Source organism: Diaphorina citri, unplaced genomic scaffold, assembly GCF_000475195.1.
Source record: "Diaphorina citri unplaced genomic scaffold, Diaci psyllid genome assembly version 1.1 scaffold444, whole genome shotgun sequence".
Classification (NCBI taxonomy): Eukaryota; Metazoa; Arthropoda; class Insecta; order Hemiptera; family Psyllidae; genus Diaphorina; species Diaphorina citri.
This window is the reverse complement of record NW_007377879.1, coordinates 30,393-52,933: the sequence shown is the minus strand read 5'-3', so window position 1 is coordinate 52,933 and position 22,541 is coordinate 30,393. Positions and strand designations below refer to the sequence as shown.

Sequence of the window (22,541 nt, the reverse complement as noted above, 5' to 3'; positions counted from 1 at the left end):
GTTAAAGACTTAAACCCATAAAATACATGAGATCTTGTTTAGACGGCTGGGTTAAAGGGACTTTTTAGTCTTATTCGAGCAGGATAAATAAGGTCTCATGTATTTTATGTGTTTATTCTATTCTATTGTTTTGTGTTTAATCACTCTTCATAGTCATAATCAACATTATTCCACTGAGGATTGTGAGTATACTGAGGTAAGTACAGCCCTGCTTTGTCAAAAGTTTAAGCACCGCTGGGTCGCTGGGTGTTACATATTAGGTATAGGTATAAGTGTTCTGTTCAAGTAGATAAAAATTCTGTTCGATATATAAACTAGGTAAGATATACATATCTACTAGAAACACGCTCTGATGTGAAGCCAGCAGTGGTGGCATTTGTGCGAAGTCACATTCCGCGCACGGTAGCCAAAGATCAACTAAGCATCCACAGTGAACTGAAGTTCGCCAGGGGTCGTTATGCGAACGTCAAGTATAAAACAACTAGAACCGGTTATCAACGACACCGACTGGAACTCTAGACAAAACTCTAGAAACTAGCGTTGATAATATGTTAACTGGACCAATTCCACACAAACCACCAATATAGGAGCGAGGACAACAATTTTATGTGTTTATTCTATTCTATTGTTTTGTGTTTAATCACTCTTCATAGTCATAATCAACATTATTCCACTGAGGATTGTGAGTATACTGAGGTAAGTACAGCCCTGCTTTGTCAAAAGTTTAAGCACCGCTGGGTCGCTGGGTGTTACATATTAGGTATAGGTATAAGTGTTCTGTTCAAGTAGATAAAAATTCTGTTCGATATATAAACTAGGTAAGATATACATATCTACTAGAAATACGCTCTGATGTGAAGCCAGCAGCGGTGGCATTTGTGCGAAGTCACATTCCGCGCACGGTAGCCAAAGATCAACTAAGCATCCACAGTGAACTGAAGTTCGCCAGGGGTCGTTATGCGAACGTCAAGTATAAAACAACTAGAACGGGTTATCAACGACACCGACTGGAACTCTAGACAAAACTCTACAAACTAGCGTTGATAATATGTTAACTGGACCAATTCCACACAAACCACCAATATGGGAGCGAGGACAACGGCTAGAGCAAAAGCTCGGAGAGCCAACGGCGATAGTGAGCTGAATGCATGCACCAAGTCTTCAAAGATCACTGAAGGTAAACAAATTTACGCGTGGTTGGTATACAGATGGGTAGCCATCGTATGGGATCCGCGTTCCCACACAAATGGTGCATTGGGCAAAGAGGTGAACTTTCCTCAAATAAACCAAGAAATTTAAACTAGACTATTAGAGCGTCACAGAAGAGAGAGGCTGTAAGGAATTGCCACTGTGGTACTGAAGGATCTTTAATTCGGCAACCAAACGGCAATGCTAGTTTTAAACAAAGTATTTCAGCAGCAATACCAACGTGAATAACAGCAGAACAGTATTTGTATGTGAAGTAATTGACGTCACAGACATATCGGGACAGAGGTGAAAATGTTTGCAAGGGGCCTAGGCACATTTTGAATTCGAGAAATCTATTCCACCACGTACCTTCCTATACGTAAGCGAATTCCTCAAAACTATTACACATGCTACTAGTGCATTCCTCAATGAAACTGATGCTTACAATGAAAAGGTCACTCCAATGTACGTGCAGCTGCCTTCATGTCAGAGCAAAAGTCTAAGGCCAGCCACTCACTATTAGGCAGACCTGACAGGTACACCTGATCAGGAGAACCTGTCAAGTCTACCTAGAAGAAGAAGAAGAAGAAGAAGAAGAAGAAGAAGAAGAAGAAGACGTAGTAGTAGAAGAAGAACACGGATTGTGAATAACAAGTCTCACGAATACGAGGCGAAAGAAGAATCAAGGAAAAAAAGAGAAGAAGACCGAAGAAATAATCGTCTTGTAATTTATAATAAGGTGTTAGAGAAGATGGTTTGGTTTCTACACAACTTGATACATATATCCAAAGATTCCGAAGATATATATCTTTGGAATCTCGATAACATGCTGGATTTGAAGCGTGAACACACTTCCACTAATGGTTCAGGAGATAGTCGATATTGGGTTCAAGAGATAGTTGATCTTTTGTCGCTATTGGAGGGACAGGCAAATGCGGTACAAGTTGACTTGGCCTGGGAAGGAGGGCAGTTGATAATGTCAACAGATCATACTAACGATTGATGTTTTTTGCAGGTTACCAGCTGCTTTTGGGATAAGTTCCTATTTGATCAAGAAAAATGTGATACCTTTCATCACTGAATGTGATAACTTTCATCACCGCCAAAAGCCCCATACTCCCAAATTTCTACAGCTGCAGCAGTTCATTAAGAAGTTTTTACATATAAATTTCAGATCATTCTGTGAGGTTTTTGAGGCTATCGCAACTCCGAAACGATGCTCTTTATTTCAAAGCCGTTTTGTTTCCCTACTCCCATAACATCTACCGTCTGCTGATACTGATATGAATACGACTGTTGTTGTTTCTATATCATTCCTGGTGTTTGTTGTTGTTGTTTCTGCTACTTCTACTAAAATATTATTACCAAGATTGCGTTTGTTCTCCCTTGAACATTTTTTGCTGCAAAATGTGTTCCAGAAAGAACTTTGATATTAGATAGAGGTAAGTATGATACATTATACGCATAGCTAGCATAACATAAATAGAAATACATAACAAGAAATCTGGTCGGGAAAATTTCAAATTTAGGACAAATTCTCTTCTAGAAAAATAAAGTAGGAGGAATATTTTTATTTTTTTATTAAGGGCGTGAAAATAAGTAGCGAGAAAATATATACGATATAGGTAAAAGGTCTCGGGTCGTAGAGCCAATAGCACGGTGTCTTAGGCCAAGCGTTGCTAGGCAACGAGCAATGAGGGGAAAGGGGAAGGTCAAAGTATCACTCGCACTCAGTCTGGTTTGTGCCACTGAAGCGACATGGCCTACGACCTCTCCGACGACCTATGTTGAAAAGGTCACTAAATAGTGCGCCCTTAAATTTTATTAAGTGACAAAAAAATATTTCAAATTTTTCCCTAATCTAAATTTTCATCAATTTTCCTTTGAATTGAAGAAATATAATTACATTTTAACGCAAATAATTCAATTTCAATAATATTTTTCAAAGTTTTCAACTTTGTGTTTTTTCTTCCGGGAATATCGGTCGTGGATAAATCGTCAACGGTCGGAAGTGCGTTTAAAATTAACCAAAGTCGTGTTGAAAGTTTCAAAGTTGGAATTTAAACAAATTAATTACAAATCAAGTGAAGTTTTATTGGAAATAGTAATTTTATTTTATCCTCAAAAGTAATTGCCAAAGTTATAAGAATTTTTTTGTATAATTTCCTTATTTTTCTAAGAACCTCTAGGCCTCTAGGGGTAGATAGCTCATAGGGCACTTATCTTATCTGATAACAGATTAGCTATTTATTTATTAGGTATTTTACCTATTGAATTTTATACATAATTTTAAATATGACGTTAAGATAACAAATATTTTTTTTTCAATAAAAATAAAAAAATAAAGTGTAAATATCTACTAAATTAGATAACAATAAATTTAAAAATAAATATTCTCACATTTTCTAAATTATTTACTAGTGCTGTGTTTGTTTTTCACTGGATGGTTTTGCTAACAACCTCGTTGAGCGGAAAATCCGGAGTATTTTCGCGTAGCAATGAGGGGAAAGGGGAAGGTCAAAGTATCACTCGCACTCAGTCTGGTTTGTGCCACTGAAGCGACATGGCCTACGACCTCTCCGCCGACCTATGTTGAAAAGGTCACTAAATAGTGCGCCCTTAAATTTTATTAAGTGACAAAAAAATATTTTAAATTTTTTCCCTAATCTAAAATTTCATCAATTTTCCTTTGAATTGGAGAAATATAGCTAAATTTTAACGCAAATAATTCAATTTCAATAATATTTTTCAAAGTTTTCCACTTTGTGTTTTTTCTTCCGGGAATATCGTAATATTATTCTATTCTATTCTATTCCCATTCTATTCAGAGGGGAAAAAATACAATTCTTAAACCAAACCATACTTAAGTTGCTCTGACATAGCTACATATTTTCATTGTTTGTATCCGGAATACCTACTCCATGTGTTGCTTTTAACACTCTTTGCCTTCTTTTGGTGTTGTGTACATTGAGATTAGCATCTTTTGTCACCTTTAGTCTGGTTGAAGGTTAACTTGTGACTTGTGACTCTACGTAGGAACAGATAACCTATCTAAATATTATTCTATTCTATTCCCATTCTATTCAGAGGGGAAAAAATACAATTCTTAAACCAAACCATACTTAAGTTGCTCTGACATAGCTACATATTTTCATTGTTTGTATCCGGAATACCTACTCCATGTGTTGCTTTTAACACTCTTTGCCTTCTTTTGGTGTTGTGTACATTGAGATTAGCATCTTTTGTTTTTTTTTTAAGTAGGTTTGTTAACGTTTTCAATTGTACATTGTTCAGTTGTATCATTAACTCGTGTTTCCAGCGGGAGGACTCTGTTATCAATAAGTAGTGCTTTATAGTTCGAGTTCAATGTGTTGTTCCGGATTGTATATCCTTTTAACACACGTTTTTCTAGTGAAAGATTGGGATGGTAGTTCAAGACATTAACATAGGGTTCCCATTGAATAATTCATTGTGCTATTCGGTTTATCATTGTAAATTGTCCAGGTTTGGTTAATTTCGATGTAAATAGATCATTTATATTGCTAGTAGTTAGATATAACCAATTATAAGTACTATGTGTTCAAGACATTAACATAGGGTTCCCATTGAATAATTCATTGTGCTATTCGGTTTATCATTGTAAATTGTCCAGGTTTGGTTAATTTCAATGTAAATAGATCATTTATATTGCTAGTAGTTAGATATAACCAATTATAAGTACCTACTATCATCTGTGGATAGTGGATACCATGATACCAAGTAATTATTAAACGCATCAAACATTGTCATTTCACATCAGACATTGTCATATTTATCGACAAAGCACTCTTGTATAATAAAACAAAAACATTTGAATCAAGTTGTAAAAGATATCACTGTGAAATATGTTTGAAGGGGAGCAAAAAAGCCACCGCGGTATGCAATTAAACAAAACTTCTACCTTGTGATGGCCACAAGTGAGTTATAGCTTTTGTTTACAATGCATGTAAACATGTAATTTATCTTTGTTTACAAAACGTTCAAATGCAAATAACATAGGTGTAAACAATGATTTTTTCCCCTGAATGTGTGCTAAGTAAATAAAATCAGACAGCTTTTTTTCCTCCTTTTTCGCTTTTGGCTGAAAAAAGGCGAGATTTTTTGTCTTTTTATTTACACTGAATCAACGACAGCCTTTTTTTTTCTGTAGATTTTTTTCGACGCTAGAGGTTTCCCCTTTGTTGCGGGACATTGTTTAATTAAATGAATATTCATGGGGCTTTCCAATTGTCGCCTTTTGGGTTAGTTTGCAGCATAGAAGCCTACGGGAGCTGCAGCAGAGTACAACCCCCGGGACGAATAGCACGCAGTCAGGAGGCTCGCAAAATAACGATAAGAACCAGAATATCGAGTGTGTTGTGTGTGGTGACAAGAGTAGCGGCAAACATTATGGCCAGTTCACCTGTGAAGGTATGCAATTTGTCTGGTGAAACAGGGAAGGAATTTAATGTGTTAAGCATATTTAAATACTTGTCACAAATATCGTTCCCCCATTATTACACCTATATAAAATTTATGACTTGACTTGGACTCGAACCGCCAACCTCCAGATCCGAAGTCCAACGCGTTAACAACTGCACCACTGAGGTTGGTTGGTGAACCCGGGAACCAACACATTGTCCTGAGAAACTGATGAAAAATGTTGCCCAGCAATGTTTGGTTACTTCGCAAGCTAAGACAACAAAAGATACTAAAAGATAAAATTTATCAAATGGATTGAATGCGCCTGACTGGTTAACCCAAAAGGAAAACCTGAAAATTCACAAATTTTACGTTTCCATGCATATTGGATGTTGAACCATTTTCAAGATATTTTGGGCTCATTTCATCAATATTCAACGGTTTGGTTTCAAAAATGTGCAGTGCTTAAAATACAAAGAAAAATAAACCAAAGTTGTAGATACTTGAAACCAAGTCAGGTGTATTAAATCTTTATTGAAACAAGTTTTATTAAGTGTCTTGGGAATTTTGCATATGATTTGTATAACATTAGTAAAAACTTGTACAAAAAATTACTTGAAAAAAAGCAATACCTAATAATAATGAAAAAAAAAAAAAAAAATTACTAATGTTTCAAGGAGAAAAATATTTCCCAGTGCCACATAAAAAAATGCAATCATCCTTTCTCAGGTGCATTAAAAAACCAAAAGAGCAGTAGAAATTTAAGATTGCGTTTCATACTAAATTTCTCTAATATTTTTATCTATTAAGGATAAATTTTAAATTCTAATTTCTGGGAAATTATAAATCCGGAAACCAATCATCTAATCTGTAGAGGTCCTCTACTAAGTACAGGAGCAAACCATAAAATATTAAAATAAAAATCTTATGTATTAAATTAATTCCTAGACAACATCCTTGTTGAAAATGTTTTATCCATTTTCCATTTTACCTTCAGTTGAGATAAAAGTTTATCATATTCAAATTCAAGTCCATGCATAACATGTTAATAAATTTTCCAGGCATTTAATGGAGTCTTCGGCCTTGATACTAGCACTCCTGGGGGGTCGGCAATAGAAAATACCTTTTCAATGTAAAATAAAAACTCTAGGGATCGGAGTAAGTCTAGGTAAGATTCATGCTACTATAAACAAAAAGCCGCAGCCGACGGAAAACTCAATTAACACCTTTGAAAGTCTCCCTTGTCGGCATGCCGTCAAAGGCGCAAACACATCTGCCGAAACAAAAGAATCAAAAGACACCGGAGAAAATAAAGTAGGACCTGTTCGTATGTTTATGTTTTTTTCAGACCACAATCCCAAGGATCATAAAAGGGCAGTTAAAAAAGAAAACCCTATTAAAACAAAAGCATACATGGAGTTGATGCATTTGACAATAAAATGAGAGGAACAAAAAAAGAAGAAATCAGGCTCTAAATGAGTGTCTGGGTGTATTATGAAAAGGATACGTCTCATTGTCTGTGAAGAGCTCCAGACAAAATAAACAACACAAAACAGATTTTTTTTATTGCTCCCAAGAAAAATAAAGGTAAATAACACCTCTGGGTACATAAAAAAGAGAACATTTTTGAAGCAACCTCAGAGGGTGAAAAGATGGTAAGCAATATATCAGAATATTCAAGATGAAGTGAATAAGAAAACCAAAACATTTCTTATTCGGATCATTTCTCATTCTAACGACGTTTGACAGACTTGACCGAAATCCTGTGAAGTTATTAGTGGAACAGTGGGACTAGTTACCTCTCTAAAGGGCGCTAGCAGAGACAGATTTGGGTAAAATTAGATATGAGAAGTTTTAAAAGCCCATTATTTAACTAAAAGTCTCCTAAAATTAGCAAAAATAACAGCTTAACAAATACAAAACAATTGCAACATTTGCAACAAATATACTATGATAATACTTTCACCGAAAATTAATTGTTGCCGTCACAGGAATTAGCATGTCGTGATGATTCTTCGGCCTCTTATCTCCCTAAAACACAAGGGGTAATTCCAACATGTAGTAAAAACATATTCAAACAATGTTCGCAACTTCCTTTCTCTTCAACTTTTACAACTTCTGCCATTATTTCTACCATGTCTTCCTCAGTAGGTTTTACTACATCTTGATCAAATTCACTCGTACCTGGCATTCCTATAATCACATCATCCATAGCAAGTTCCTCTAATCTCTCTCCATTCGAGATTGATAACCCTTCTGACATTATCATCTTATTCCTATAATCACATCATCCATAGCAAGTTCCTCTAATCTCTCTCCATTCGAGATTGATAACCCTTCTGACATTATCATCTTTTTTTCTTTTTTAGAAGGTCAGTAGAATCATTAATTATTTCCATTATTGTTAGACGAAGGAACATGTGAGGAGGTATTTTTAAAATTATTTTGTTGCTTGGAGATTAATCATTAGCGCGGACCGGGGTAACTTGATCAAACCGTGGCCACAAAGATGATGGTTACTAGCACTGGTGAGATTATCGGTCGTGATGAGCACAATTTACCCAAAGAACTTTGTACCTGATTCGTGATACCATATTGGGAAAATGCTAGATATATGTACCTTACATACGAGTATCTCTTTAGGTATCCGATGTTCTTTCAAAGTTTCTACACCTATGAAAAGAAATTCCTAAAAGTAATGGTAATGGAAAAGGGATATAGAAAGCCAGAGTATTATCATGGAAAAATAAAATAGAGATAGTTAATTAATTATTAAGTTAATAAGTTATAATCAAGCATTTATGCAAATTATTTTTGATACTAGCCAAACATCCACATAATAACAATAATATTAGAGACCTAATTCTAACAAAGTCTTGTTTCAAAATCATACAAACAATTTTCGTGAACAATGGGAAAAACAGAACTCAAGCCTGTATTAGTATTTACCTTCTTAAACGATGGATGTGCGTTTAAGAAGAAATCGTTTTGAATTTCAGAGCCTCAAGGCTAAAGATTTACAAGAAGACTCCTGTTGAGATCATCGATATTACTGAAAGTGACGCTGAGCTATTCAATGAGTTGGAACAATCAGCAATTAAGGAACTCGCATTGAGCGAAACCCCCGGCGTGATTCTGGATTTGGAAGAGGAGCGATTTAAAATCAATGCGAACCTTGGAAAGAAATCGGAACAGATTGTCATCAGTGAGGAGGATATTGAATTTTTGTCAAGGATTGGTTGTCACAATATCTCATTATTTTATTAAATACTCTACAATTCTGATACTTTTGTTAGTAATACTCGTTTAATGTTGATACTACTAACGTTAATAAGTGGTATAAAACGATCCTTTCAAATGCTAATTAATTCCTAAAAGCACATATTGTACATAAATGGATAATAGGATATCCAAACAACAACACGAAGAGGAGCGATTTAAAATCAATGCGAACCTTGGAAAGAAATCGGAACAGATTGTCATCAGTGAGGAGGATATTGAATTTTTGTCAAGCATTGGTTGTCACAATATCTCATTATTTTATTAATAATACTCTATGTATAATTCTGATACTTTTGTTAGTAATACTCGTTTAATATTGATACTACTAACGTTAATAAGTGGTATAAAACGATCCTTTCAAATGCTAATCAATTCCTAAAAGCACATATTGTACATAAATGGATAATAGGATATCCAAACAACAACACAAATAACTGCTCAATAGTTGAACACAGAAACTCTATTGAGCAAGATAATAAGTGCCTACTAGAAGTTAAGGTTAAGACGAAGGAGGAAGGAAAAATTCATAGAAACCTCGGTGGTAATCAGGAGATGAATTTCCCAGAGGTAAAATCATGAGTCGTGATGTGCATAAACTGCACAGAAACTCTATTGAGCAAGATAATAAGTGCCTACTAGAAGTTAAGGTTAAGACGAAGGAGGAAGGAAAAATTCATAGAAACCTCGCTGGTAATCAGGAGATGAATTTCCCAGAGGTAAAATCATGAGTCGTGATGTGCATAAACTAGTTGCATACATTATGCTAAAAATAAAGACAAGCAAAAAACCATGTAATAAACCAAAGTTTACACGTGTACTCCGCAGACTAACCAAAGTCTCTGCGAATATCCACAAACAAGGAAGTAATACACAATGACCTGACAGGTCTCATAAAAATTTATCACACTCCTTGTATATGTTGAATATGTGTTGGATATACCTCTACAGAACCATATTCTACTTCTAAAATATCTAGTATCTCGACGATTTGCGTTAATATCATTATCATACGACTACCTAACCTCACCTTTAGTCTGGTTGAAGGTTAACTTGTGACTTGTGACTCTACGTAGGAACAGATAACCTATCTAAATATTATTCATATTGCCCTTTTTTTTTTTTTTTTTTTTTTTTTTTTTTTTTTTTTTTTTTTTGTTAAATGGCCCTAAAAGCCGTTCCAATAAACAAAACAATCAAGATCTGAATCGACTCTCCAACCCCTTGTGCAGAGATACAAAGTTATTAGGAGTATTACCCAATGAGATAGTTAACTATTCTTCAAACCGACTTTTTTATTCAACTATCAAATCTAAAATTCTAAACGGAGGGAATTACAAATTGACAAGACAGTCCAACCTCCTCACTACAAATTTGATCCACCTAACTGGCGAAGCTATAAAAGCTTAGTTCACGCAGGCAAATCAAAAATCATTCCAAGCCATTATTGAATGAACTGAAAGTGAAATTGACTGAATGATTTAAAAGATAGACCAAACAGAAACAACAAGGCATCGTTCGCCCATAGGTTACACCGTAACAGAAAGACTCTAAGCGTATTCGTAAAAACAGTTAAGAGAAGACTGAGAGATTAAGGATATTGGAATCTTTATCCATTATTACACGGATCTAGTAAAAGGGTACGACAAAATCTGTGTTGAAAATGAAAAGGAGCCTCAGGGAAAAAAAGGTTCTCCCTCAGTCATTGACGGATAATTATGTTTTATCAGCTTATCAGTTGGCACATATTAATCATAGACACTTACTCCATCACAGAACATGTTAAATTGTTAAAGAGATTCTGTTCTTATTTCTTTCAACTCACCAATCCCAAAGCTGTCAAAACATCATCAAAGTCGTCAAAAACTAGAAAATCGCTCCAAGGAGGGTGTCAGAGTTTTCAACATCCTGTACGAATTCTCAAACACAAGAAACCATTCTCTCCTTGCCCAAGCTCTCAGCTGTGTGTGAGAGAATTTCTCTCGCTTAATAAGATAAGCCAAGATATCACGAAGTTAAAGTTTACACCCACAACCTCTCTTATCCGTATAATAACGCTGCATAGTTCGACGTCCATTTAAGCAATCTTAAAGGCATAAACACGTATATAGGATATGTGCTGGGATTGCCTTTGGCGATATATGGTTTTGGATTCTTATAATAGAAAAATAACGTATTGTTCAGGGTGGCAATATTAGTTCTAGTGGCTAGAATACTGGTATTAGTGGAGCTAGTAAAGGTGTGTTGTGGGAACTTTTGTTCGCCCACCCTGTCCGCTGGACTGCTTTGAAACAATGTATTTATTATCGTCTATTTAGAATCGAGACAATGCTTTGAAAATTTGGGTCAGTACTGAAGTAGCACCTTAGATGGATACACTGCCAAAACAGCTGGCTTATTGCTCATAGCTGGTGCTTTTGCAAGAGATAACATTAGCAAAATGAATTTTAATATTTTAATTCTGTTGAGCATATGTATGTAAACGTAAATGATTGTCACAAATAATGTTGTTCCCCACTCAATACACATCTATAAATTTCATGTCTTAACTTCTACTCGATCGCAAGTGACAACATACGTAAGTATAGAGATTTTTATTAAAACTGAAATTCTGCAAGTTCAACAGATTCGCCGGTTTTCAAAGTGGATTCTCCAATCAGGTATAAGTGGATTCTCGTATATCTCTGAAGCGGACCCCTACCTATTCCGTAGAAGATCTAAAGATTTAAACGAAGCCACTGGATCGTATAGAAAAGACTTGAAGGGATCTCTCAGAAAAGACGAAGATACATCTTGGTCATCTTGGCGAATGTGTGTCATCATTGAATTCAACAAGAATATACGAGACCGAAGAGACGAGCTGAGATTATTCATAAGAAGTAAAGAAGAAGAAAAAAGAAGAAGAAGAAGAAGAGGGACAAGAAGGAGGAAGAAGAAGTATTGAAGAATATTAAGAAAAAGAATAAGATGAACATAAAGAAGGACTAGAAGGAGTATCAAAGAAGAAGAAGAAGAAGAAGAAGAAGAATAAGACGTAGTAGTAGAAGAACACGGATTGTGAATAACAAGTCTCACGAATACGAGGCGAAAGAAGAATCAAGGAAAAAAAAAAGAGAAGAAGACCAAAGAAATAATCGTCTTGTAATTTATAATAAGGTGTTAGAGAAGATGGTTTGGTTTCTACACAACTTGATACATATATCCAAAGATTCCGGAAGAAGAAGAAGAAGAAGAAGAAGAAGAAGAAGAAGAAGAAGAGGGACAAGAAGGAAGAAGAAGAAGTATTGAAGAATATTAAGAAAAAGAATAAGATGATCATAAAGAAGGACTAGAAGGAGTATCAAAGAAGAAGAAGAAGACGTAGTAGAAGAAGAAGAAGAAGAAGAAGAAGAAGAAGAAGAAGAAGAAGACGTAGTAGTAGAAGAAGAACACGGATTGTGAATAACAAGTCTCACGAATACGAGGCGAAAGAAGAATCAAGGAAAAAAAGAGAAGAAGACCGAAGAAATAATCGTCTTGTAATTTATAATAAGGTGTTAGAGAAGATGGTTTGGTTTCTACACAACTGGATATATCCAAAGATTCCAAAGATATATATCTTTGGAATCTCGATAACATGCTGGATTTGAAGCGTGAACACACTTCCACTAATGGTTCAGGAGATAGTCGATATTGGGTTCAAGAGATAGTTGATCTTTCGTCGCTATTGGAGGGACAGGCAAATGCGGTACTAGTTCACTTGGCCTGGGAAGGAGGGCAGATGATAATGTCAACAGATCATACTAACGATTGATGTTTTTTGTAGGTTACCAGCTGCTTTTGGGATAAGTTCCTATTTGATCAAGAAAAATGTGATAACTTTCATCACTGAATGTGATAACTTTCATCACCACCAAAACACCCATACTCCCAAATTTCTACAGCTGCAGCAGTTCATTGAGAAGTTTTTACATATAAATTTCAGATCATTCTGTGAGGTTTTTGAGGCTGTCGCAACTCCGAAACGATGCTCTTTATTTCAAGCCGTTTTGTTTCCCTACTCCCATAACATCTAGATCAAAACGAGTATAAGCAAAATGCAGTTTTTGTCTCTCCAAAAACTGTTCTCTGACCTGGATCTTCTGCAGATGTACTTAGTTATTTCTTTGAGATATACAACTGATACGAGTATAAATGTGTGTAAGCCAACTGTACATCATCTCACAGAATATGCGTAAAGAAAATGTGCATTAATTTACGACAGTCAGACATGGTTCAGTATTCAATTACCAGCGTTTTCTACGAGATGTCCACGTTATAATTTATGTGTGGAACGTATAAAATCCCGCTTCAATGTTGGTTTAATGGATGCAGCATTTAAATAGTATGTAAGAAATGCACTGATACCACACACACTGCTGCGGAGTGGGGACGGCATAATTTCCATGCTATTATTCACTGGGTCCAGACGGAGGTTCTCAGAGCAAGGTGTTCGACTAGATTTTGGCAGTGGTATTAGTTCTCGTATGCGCTAGGTCACAGTTTCAATTTCCGCCCGGGGGTGAACTTTATCCTAAACATAAACTTAAGGTTTGCTCTCGGAAAGGCTGTCTTTCTCAAATCATTTAAATTTATTTATTGCTCAATTCATTCCGCAAGGTTGTTCAATTTTTCAACTGGCGTAGACACATTTTCTCATTCCCCCAATTTCACTCGAGATGTTAGGACGAGCCAATTAAACATGGCTAGAGATAATCACCCTGGTGTATGGCAGAGAAAAATCCTTCCTTTACTCTGCCATTAGCATTCGGCTACGTACAGCTGAAGCCGCTACAACAGCAACAACTCTTTTGTCTGATCCCTTCTTTTGAATTCCTTGCACATCGACCATCATCTCTACCAATTCTGAGAACGGCTGGTTGCTCATAGGCAAAGAATTCTTGACGAAGTTGAGGTCTCTAGACGTCTGTGGAATATCCTGTAATATGTCCGGTGGATCTAGACTTCGCTCTTCATTTACACATAGAGATTCCTCGATGCCTTCATGAACCAATCTGGTTTTATTGTCATCGCCCAAACGTTTCGCCAAAGGCCTCAATTTAACGATTATTATATCTGTTATTTGTATCCCTTCATAGATTCGCATAAGCCTAACTCATCTTTTGGGGCAGTTGTCCCTACATCTAAGCCTCAGAGTGGGCTTTTTTTGTATAAAGCTCAGCTATTTTTATCCCTTGAAATCTTCTTCATCTTCAAAACCCATTTCATCAAATAGATATATGTACACTTATTAGCCCTCTCGATTGTGACATTTCACACAATATCCACACGATCAGATAAAAATATTGTTCTCAAAGCAACAACCCTTTGAACACAATTCGCAAGGTGCAAATAACTCTTTGAAGAGAATTCGTAGGATGTGAACAAGTACATAACCCTTTAAGGAAATGCTAGTTGTAGCACGTGACCTATAAAGAGATTCCGCAAGGTGTAAAGACACCCTTGAAAAAATGATTCGCAAGGTACAAACAACCTTTGAAATGAAATTTGCATGTAAACAACCCTTTAGAAATAGTCTTCTTATCAGTCTTATCACTATGGACACTAATAATAATCAAGAATGCCTGCATATTTGGGTACTCTATTAGAACTACTACTAATTGTTTGGTTAGCTCAATGAAGCGTTGGAGTGTCTGAACGTTGGAATGACGAGAATATTTTGATAAACAGTGTCAAGACGGTGTCAAGAGATGTCATCCTATAATTTGCCATTAAGACAAGTAGCTCTATTAATACACCTATTACCCTATCAGCAAGTGTTGTTATTGTAAAGTGTAACATATACACATTAAAACATCATTTATTAATATTTTTATCATATGTATATTATATTTCACTACTAGGTACCTAATATACCTATACATTAGGTTTATTACATGTAGGTATACATATTATTATTTCACTAATATTATTATGTATATTAGGTCTGTCTGCTTCAGTCATGTTCTTGTATATTAAATTTCAGGAATATACATTAGGTTTTTTACATGTTTTAATTGTATTATTACATGTATTAATTCGTTTAACTAATATTTGTAAACATAAGGTTAGGTTATCAGATGTTTTTTTGTTTCACCTGTCTTGTTAATATAAGTTGATAACGTCTTGTTTACATCGGGAAGTGATTGACTGACAGATTGATAATTTCATTTGTCGTGTGAGAAGTCGCTAATCGGTGTGCAGTTATTTTTATGAGTTCGCTAATTTGTGCCGGTTGCTCTCGTGAGGGCTTTGTTGTTCTTAATTCTCATTGATTGTACGATGTTCGGAATGTACATCCAGCAGTTCTAGCACTTTGATTGCAATAATTCGAAAATGGTTCACCGAAGCTTAGCTTGGAGATTAGTTTTCGGAGAGGAGTCCAAAATTTCAAAATCGGGAAATAGGTGGAAGTATCCGTTTTAGCTAGGGTCCCCTGATTCCAAAACAGTGGTTTTTAGCCCATTGTTTTACAATCCAGTCAATGTTGATCGACATCTGTTGACTGCAGTGTATACGCACCTTATGACTACTCTAATGGCTGGATTAGATGAGGCCATTAGGCAGTCCAGTTACTGGCCTCGAGTAATTGGGGGCCAGTAACATTCCAGTCCAGTTGGCCAGAATCAATTTGGATTTATAGCTGTACAGTGTACAAAGGTGCATTTTGTCCAACTTGACTGGAATGTTACTGGACGCCAGTCTGCCTCCTGGCTTCATGGCAATCCATAAACGTACAACAAAACTCCAAAGAACAGTTATTCAGTGACTTTAAAAACCCCTTGGAAAAAAAACACTCCAATACGGAACTTGGCTACTGAGTTCAAGTATGTGCAAATATGCCTCGTCTACGTTGGAATTAACCTCGCTGGGGTCAATGATATGACAACTCAACAACTTGATAGTTGATACTAACGCTGCTGCTATCAACAGTATCATTGCTATATCGGGTTGGGAATTTAGTATTGGAAAAATGTTACTGTGGGGATTAGGGCTACACTTGGCTGTGAAATTGTTAGTGAAGATGCCAGAATAACCAAAGGTATCGAATTCTTGAACTACCGACCTTTGAGTGGAGACAATGTACCAAAGTCTGGAAACACCAAACTTTTAGTGGAGACAATGTACCATATCAGTTGGAGGTTTAGTATTGGAAAAATGTTAGTCTGGGGATAAGGGTTATACGTATACGTCTCGTTCCTGTGAAATTGTTAGTGGAGATGCCAGAAAAGGTATCAAATTCTTGAGCTACAGACCTTTGAGTGGAGACAATGTACCGATTTCTTGAATTAGAAAACTGTTAGTGGAGATGTCAAAACAACCAAGTCTTGAAATACCAAACTATTAGTGGAGATGTCAATATGACCAGAGTCCTCAACTACCAAACAGTTAGTGGAGATGTCAAATGTACCAACTTCTCAAACTATTTTAATGTTAGTGGATTGGTATTGGTACAGGTAGGGCCATCGGCTTTAATAAACGCCCTTGGTCACTGCGACCTGGTTAGATCTTTTGTGACATTAATGTTAGTGGAGATAGCTTTAATTGAATATTTTGTAGCTAACTTTTGAGCCACTCCTAGTGGACCGATTGCCTTGAAAGTTGCTACATCTTGGATGACAATGCAATATTTCTATCAAAAAGTGTGGAGTACACTACGATATTCTATCAAATTTGTTGGACTCTTTCCAGCAAGAAAAATAAGGTCTTTTTCGGCTTTATTTAGCGTGACAGGATTCTCCAAAAGAGCTCTTCCAACTCCAACCAACCCAACCAATGTACTAATACTGGACTGCTTTCTAGGATTTTGTTTTCCAGGATGTACCAATGATCCAATTCTGGATTTTGGATTTCTTTCCCTTTTGCTTTCCAGGATCCACCAAAATGTTTCTAATTCTGAAATTTTTTCCGTTTTCCAGTATGTACCAATGTTTCTAATTCTGGCTTTCTTTCTTGTTTTCCAGGATATTCCAATGGTCTAATTCTGAATTTTTTCCTGTTTTCCATGATGTACAAATGTTCTAATTCTGAATTTCTTTTCTTGTTTTCCAGGATATTCCAATGGTCTAATCCTGATTTTTTTTCCTGTTTTCCATGATGTACCAATGTTCTAATTCTGAATTTCTTTTCTTGTTTTCCAGGATGTAAAAGCTTCTTCAAGAGAAGTGTACGGCGGAATCTCACCTACTCGTGTAGGGGGAGTAGAAATTGTCCAATAGATCAACACCATAGGAACCAATGTCAATATTGTAGACTTAAAAAATGTCTCAAAATGGGAATGAGACGAGAGGGTAAGTGTCCATTTAAATTACCTATTATAATAAGTAGATAGATATTAGCTAGGTGTTCATAATAATACCTAGGTAATACTTAGGTAGTTATAGGTAATATGAATCCAATATCAATATGGTTCCAGTAGCTTGGAGAGAAAAAAAAGCCTGTTATAAAGGCATTAAGAAAACTCCATAGTACATAAAAACAGCGATCTAATTATTAATATTAAATTATTAATTAAAACTATAAAAGACAGTGTAGGAAGTCCAGAAAAGCAGAGGAAAACTGTTCACTCTGTTCATCTTGCCAAATTCCATGACAAGGGAATCAGAAAAATCCGAGCTATTCTTGTCGGTCCATCGACTCATCAAAATTCTGCACCACGTGTTAATCAAATATGTGTCTCCAAATCACTTCCTTCATGACTATCATAACCTTACATTGTTCATCATCATTGGTGAGTTACTCTGCCAGTCTTCTGACTCAGATAGTCTTCTGAAGTTTTGATAGAGGGTACAGTCCACTAAAAAGGTAATAGAAAACGACACAGTCTTGCCAGTGTATCGTCTTTCGATTGACAAAATTTACAACTTATGTAGGTACTAACCTACTGACTTCCCACAATCGGCTGTCAAAGTGCCACCTTTTTACGTAACGCTAGGCATTTTTGGGTTAAAAGTTTCCTTCAAATATCGAACCAGTTTCCTTCAAATATCGAACCAAAGCTGTCCTTCTAAGTCTGCAGATCAGAAAGTCCATCAAAGTTTCAAGTAAATAGTATACATTAGATATTGTCCTAGGTGAGAATCCTGCCATAAAAATAAAATCGAATAAATAAATGGATAAAATATCTAATAAAAAAAATAAGTCTGCAGATCAGAAAGTCCATCAAAGTTTCAAGTAAATAGTATACATTAGATATTGTCCTAGGTGAGAATCCTGCCATAAAAATGAAATCGAATAAATAAATGGATAAAATATCTAATAAAAAAAAAGAAGAAAGATAGTCAGGTAACTAACAATAGACAGCATGGTCGACCTTATCCAAACTGGACAGGTCAAACTTGTGTCCGTACCGTGTTCAGTGACCCTCGACCAAATTACTATCTCTACGACAACATGGAAGTCTTCACGAAGATTAACCTGCTCGCTGGAGTGTCTGCTGATACTGATATGAATACGACTGTTGTTGTTTCTATATCATTCCTGGTGTTTGTTGTTGTTGTTTCTGCTACTTCTACTAAAGTATTATTACCAAGATTGCGTTTGTTAAATTAATTGATTGCAGAATTGATGCAACTGATAATGCCAAAATCAAGTAACCTTGTATGTGTGCGGAATTGCAGATCAAAAGAAAAAAAATCGGGCAAAAATTGATAAAATAGAAGAAAAAAATAAATATTCAGACAAAAAATGGTGAAAAAAAATAGTCAGACAAAAAATGATAAAAATTCGTTGAGGGGATAAACTATAAGGAATCAAATTGACGAATGGGGTGATATTCGTAATTGCAATGACATTTCAAATTTTGAACTCGGAATTTGGAATGTCACGAAAGTAAATTCACGTTTCTCACTATTCGAAAAAATGGAATAGGTATGGAATAATATGGATGATTCCCAAAGAAAATTACACCCATATGAACGAAAATTCTTGCTCTCAAGCCAGTCCTAAGAAAATTTTGGACAATCAGATGTTTGGCATTAATGCTGTAGCATTAGTTGAGGGCTAGTGTGTGTGTGTGTGTGTGTGTGTGTGTGTGTGTGTGTGTGTGTGTGTGTGTGTGTGTGTGTGTGTGTGTGTGTTTTTCTCCTAAATATGGGTGTATACCTAGGCATGCGCAAGCCTATTTGTGCTAATGCTGGCTTGAGCTTGTAAATCCACCAAGTCAAACCATATAAAAGAACAGAGATTTGAATATATCATTTGTATGTTAAGTAAAACCAATTTGAAAGATGTGGCAAAAACCATGAATGTCCCCAACTTGGACCAGAGTAAGGATAACGATATCTCGATTTCACGACCCGAGATTGCACCAGAAATCGGAGAATCGACACAAGTATTATGGTTAGCATAGTAATGATGATGTAGAATTTGGGAAGAGAATGTTCAGCCAATTTGAAAGATGTGGCAAAAACCATGAATGTCCCCAACTTGGACCAGAGTAAGGATAACGATATCTCGATTTCACGACCCGAGATAGCACCAGAAATCAGAGAATCGACACAAGTATGGTTAGCATAGTAATGATGATGTAGAATTTGGGAAAGAGAATGTTCGAAACCATTAGAAGAAGAAGATTCTTCAAGATGAAGTGCCTGAAGTTAAAATTGAAAATTATCGTGGTTGAGGTCCAAGGATGAACTTTTTTAGAAAAGGTTTAAAAAAGTTATTTTAAATACAACTTTTCGCTAGAAATTGCTTGAAGATTTTCAAATAAATACCTAGTTGGGATTTAATCATCATGTTGTTTCTTAAAGATTTCCTTCCGTGGATTTCTTCAGCATTTCAGAAAATTCCTTACAAAAAGAAATGGATACAAAGCAAATGAAGATAAAACCGATAAAAGATAAAGTGTATGATGGCTTGATGGCTATCCCCAAAAAGACAGATTTTTTTTTTATCTTAACCTCCAATCTTCCGACTTACAGTTCCTATTTTGCCAGTCAGAAGTATTTTTAAATGATCTACAAAGTCTGCAACTGGTTTAAAACAAAATGAATAAAGATTTAGAACAGGTTAGAAAAGCTAACTTGTTCACTAGGTACTTTATGAGGGCATCTTTAATTTACTATTCACCAGGGTAAACCTGCCTAATTTTGGGGGTACCTATCTTTGATTTACCACCTACTGTTTGACAACATTTTTGTATGTACGTAGTTAGTAATCATGTACCTAAGTATCAGCAACTAAGTTAGGTTTTTGGTTTTGGCTAAATTGTTCCTTGTCCAAGGATGAACTTTTTTAGAAAAGGTTTAAAAAAGTTATTTTAAATACAACTTTTCGCTAGAAATTGCTTGAAGATTTTCAAATAGTTAAATACCTAGTTGGGATTTAATCATCATGTTGTTTCTTAAAGATTTCTTTCGGTGGATTTCTTCAGCATTTCAGAAAATTCCTTACAAAAAGAAATGGATACAAAGCAAATGAAGATAAAACCGATAAAATATAAAGTATGATGGCTATCCCCAAAAAGACAGATTTTTTTTTTATCTTAACCTCCAATCTTTAGACCTTTTATATCCATATTCTCCTGCTTCTCTTCCGTTCATCATTAATTCATTACCATTATTATCCTTATCATTTTCTCTTAAGTTTCTTTCTCCAAAGTTGTTCCTCCTAACTCTAAAGTCTCGAATCAGACAGAATCGAATTCTTCATTTTGTTCACCTGCTGGAGCGCGCATGTTTTTAGCTTTTATTTAAAGAAGAGGTAACATCTCTGAGTTTATATTTCTGGTTTTGAAAAACCAGTTTTTTTTAGTGGTTCTTTATTATAGTTTTTTTTTTAATAGTGGATGCTGTATGTGTGTGTGTTTTTGCATTTCGGTATTTGACTTAACCTTGCTAGGGGTCAGAAGGATTGCGTTCACAGGTCGAGGTGAAAATTTGACCTGGCCGAATCATCGAACGGGGGGACCAATAAATTTGGCTAATTGACTGCAACCATGTGCAGTATGGGCGGAGAATGTTTTTGACAGATTATTCGTTTGTAATAACAGGATAAATTGATAACCAAATTAAATTTATAGGGGAAGACATGGTAGAAACGGTAGAAAAACATGTTATTTGGAGACTTGAGAGAAATTTGGCGAGACTCTTTGGGGTCAATTTTGATCAGGTTGGCGTTTTACATGGGGTCAAATTCGGGTGGTATAGCAACCAATAATGAAATTAGTTACATACATATTTAACCATCTGTGTAACTGTGTAGGGTCAAATGGAATCACCAAAGTTCAAAGCTAATTAAATTCGCAGACAAAATATCTGATAAAATGGTTAACATATTATTTGTGGCTATTGAAAGGAGTAAACTTCTTGTCCTTAAGGAGTAAACTTCTTGTCCTTGGTGTTGCTAATTTTTCTACAAATCGTTCAGACGTACCTATCGTCCAATGATATGTTATTGATCAAGTTGACATTAGCTAGAACGGTATATTCTAACTTTAGCATGAAGGGTTCAACATTTACCAAAGTGTTATTCACATCCCAACAGAACTCGAACCTTTACATACCTCAGAATCATAAAAAGTATAAAACCAGCTATCTTGATATGTTATTGATCAAGTTGACATTAGCTAGAACGGTATATTCTAACTTTAGCATGAAGGGTTCAACATTTACCAAAGTGTTATTCGCATCCCAACAGAACTCGAACCTTCGATTGTTGTTGTTGTTGTTGTTGTTGTTGTTGTTGTTGTTGTTGTTGTTGTTGTTGTTTTTGTTTTTCTGCCGCTGCTGCTGCTGCTGCTGCTACTACTACTACTACAACTACTATAATTATTATTACTAAGATTGCGTTTTTTGTTGTTGTTTCTACTACTATACGTATTATTGCTAGTTGTTGTTATTTCTACTATAGAAGTTGTCCTGGTAATCGGTGTACCGTGTCCAAAATATGAAATAGAAAGAAATATTAAGTACCCAGATGGAATATGAGAAGAAGATGTTCAGAAATGCTGAAGGAATGTGAAACTACGATTTGGATCTTCATATTTTCTTCTTCTCCTCCTCCTTCTTTTTCGTCTTCTTCTTCTTTTATCTCTTCTTTTTCTTACGATTAAGTGAGCCAGCTATCCGTAGACAAAACGGAAGCTGCCGCAACAATCCAGCTCTAAATCACACCTGTCAAAGCCTTAAACAATCTCTTTGAGACTGTCTCCAAAGAACACAAACATGTGACGTCCAAACAAGCATTTGACATAGTGAAAGAAACATCCAAACATGTTTTCAATATAGTGAAAGACACTTCTACACAACATAGTTACGGGATACACAACAAAATCTCGCAAAACAAACAACCTGCATGGCGAAGAAATGAAGGAAATGCTAATCGCTAACCACGCCGTACAAAGCATACACAATTATGTACTTGTAAGTTTAGTGAATCTCGCAAAACAAACAACCTGCATGGCGAAGAAATGAAGGAAATGCTAATCGCTAACCACGCCGTACAAAGCATACACAATTATGTAGGTACTTGTAAGTTTAGTGGATATCATCCGTACAAACAACAAACTAGTTAACAAGTTGGATGTTCCCACAGTGCTTGAACTGTTTATTAATTATTAGGATCTCTTTGCCCTTATAGTAACACTGGGATCATTCCTTATAGTAACACTC

At 35.7% G+C, this 22,541-nt stretch overlaps 1 pseudogene; it reads left to right on the top strand.

The window, feature by feature from the left end:
- LOC103508884 overlaps positions 1–22,258 on the top strand; it is a 29,232-nt pseudogene extending 6,974 nt beyond the window's left edge.
- The last annotated feature ends 283 nt before the right edge of the window (positions 22,259–22,541 follow it).